At 52.4% G+C, this 2,569-nt stretch overlaps 1 pseudogene; it reads left to right on the top strand.

The window, feature by feature from the left end:
* On the top strand, positions 1 to 1,093 carry LOC103081805 (cathepsin Z-like; annotated as a pseudogene).
* The last annotated feature ends 1,476 nt before the right edge of the window (positions 1,094 to 2,569 follow it).

Genomic DNA, 2,569 nt, shown 5'->3' with positions numbered 1-2,569 from the left:
ATGGCGTCGTTCAGGCCGCCGCCGCTGCTCTGGCTGCTCTGGCTGCTCTTGCTGCTGGTGGAGCGGCGCAGGCAGGCTTCCACTTCCGCCCGGGCTGTCAGCCCCTGCGCGGGAAACAGCTCACCCAGCTGGGGCGCAAGACATACCCCCGGCCTCATGAGTACCTGTCCCCATCGGATCTGCCCAAGAGCTGGGACTGGCGCAACGCGGTTGGGGTCAACTACGCCAGTGTCACCAGGAGCCAGCCTATCCCCCCAGGACGGCGGCACCAACGCCACGGCCGACCGGAGCCCCAACAAGCGCAAGGGGGCGTGGCCTTCAGTGCAGCACGTCATCGACGGTGGCAACGCCGGCTCCTGGGAGGCGGACTACCACCTGCAGGGGTGGGAGCACGCCCGCCCGCGCCGCATCCCCGACGAGACCCGCAACAACGACCAGACCAAGGACCAAGAGTGTGACAGGTTTAACCAGTGCGGGAACCTGCACCGAATTCAGAGAGCGCCGTGTCATCCAGAACTACACCCTTTGGAAAGTTGGGGACTATGGCTCGGTCTCCGGGAGGGAAAAGGTGATGGCGGAAATCTACACAAGCGGTCCCATCAGGGGCGGTACGATGGCAACAGAAAAGAGGTCTACCTACACTGGAGGCACCTATGCTGAATACCATGACAAGGGCTACATAAACCACATCATTTCCGTGGCCGGGTGGGGCGTCAGCGATGGGATGGAGTACTGACTTGTCCGGAATTCACGGGGCGAGCGGGGCTGGATGAGGATAGTGACCAGCACCTACAAAGATGGGAAGGGTGGGCTTCCCTGGTGGCGCAGTGGTTGAGAGTCCGCCTGCCGATGCAGGGGACATGGGTTCGTGCCCCGGTCTGGGAGGATCCCACATATCTGCGGAGCGGCTGGGCCCGTGAGCCATGGCCGCTGGGCCTGCGCGTCTGGAGCCTGTGCTCCGCAACGGGAGAGGCCACAACAGTGAGAGGCCTGCGTACCGCAAAAAAAAAAAAAAAAAAAAAAAGATGGGAAGGGTGCCGATTACAACCTTGCTATTGAGGAGAACTGCACATCTGGGAACCCCATCGTTTAAGGCAGACGTCTCCAACGAGCAGTTCTTAAAGAAATGATCTCATGAGCTGTAACCAGAGGGGATCCCATCATCATGGGCACTGGGTTGGTACTGCCACGGTTCAGAAGAACTGGGGGTTGATGTTCAAGTATCTGACGCCTGCTAACGGCACTGAGCACGGAGGAGAGACACCCGTCAAAATGCCTCATGGGCTGAAAGAGAGTTCCCAGGGGAGAGTCTGAGGGGGGACGACTTAGCATCTGCACAGGACTGCTTCGTGTCATGATGATGGCAGCGAACCACCTACCTGGAGAAGAGTGATCACCAGACAGTGAATGATGTGACCTACGTTTTCTTCAACAGATGATTTGGCAGCTATGGTTTGTGATGTATTTAAGAGGTAAAACAGTTCAGACCTAACACCAGTTCCTTTGTCACCTTGAAATCAATGGTGGGGTAGTGGGGGGAGATGGCAATTTCAAGATGCCAAGGGATGAATAAAATACACACTTCAAGAAGGAAAGGAAGGAAGGAAGGAAGGAAGAGGGAGGAAGGGAAGGACAGGGAGAGGGAGAGAGGGAGGGAGGGAGGAAAGAAGGAAGGAAGGAAGGGAGGAAGGAAAGAAGATAAGGAAAGAAAAGAAAAAGAGAAAAAGAAACAGGAACTGACCCCATCATGGGGCAAGGTGTTGGCCCCAGGACTGGAGACATGGGCTTGATTAGACACAGTGCTGCCCACATGGAGCTGTGGTCTGTCCAGGATTATGTGTCTTACATTCCAGCCCACAGTAGGTTTCCAAGATTGGATGGGGTTGGATAAAACACAAGTACACTTTCAGAACCACGTGCTAATATGTGTGGAAATAATAACTAGAAAAGTCTGCAATGATAGGACTCTGTTTTCTTCCCCTACTTTAGTGGTATTGCCCACACTTCAAATAACCTTTGTATTACGCATCTTCCGTGCCGTGTTTCTTCAATACCTGCCTTGACTCCTCTCCTGCTGAGCTCTGCTCTACCACACACTTTTGCCTCCCTAGAGAGCTAATTATAAGCCTGTATTTTAGTGTCCACTTACAACGAAAGCTCGTGTCAAAAGCAGCACCTATCTATATAGAAATTGCAAAGAGTGTAAGTCCAGAAGAGTGATGAAGCAATGCCCATGGATATGTTCACCAAGTAATGATTCAGGGAAGTTGAAATTGGTCTGGACAGGATAGTGCTGGCAACTGGATGCCTAGTAAGTGTTTATTGACAATAATCATCATGATAGTGATAAAATGACCTGGTGCAAGTTTATTTGGGACGTTTTCTACCAATAATAAGGGGGCAGAGGAACTTCTATGCTCATCAAGATCAGAGCTTAGGCTACTTCAGCCTTGTGGGTAAGTTTACACCTTTGCAGGCCCATAAGGTTTTTCACTAGTCCTTCCATCTTGAGAAATAATGCTTCTGATGTAACAGTAGCTTAGAATATTTGAGCATTAGGTCTTAAGTG

The sequence above is a fragment of the Lipotes vexillifer genome, unplaced genomic scaffold (assembly GCF_000442215.2).
Source record: "Lipotes vexillifer unplaced genomic scaffold, Lipotes_vexillifer_v1.1 scaffold1102, whole genome shotgun sequence".
Lineage (NCBI taxonomy): Eukaryota > Metazoa > Chordata > Mammalia > Artiodactyla > Lipotidae > Lipotes > Lipotes vexillifer.
The sequence above is the reverse complement of the archived record's forward strand: the minus strand, read 5'-3'. Positions and strand labels throughout refer to the sequence as shown.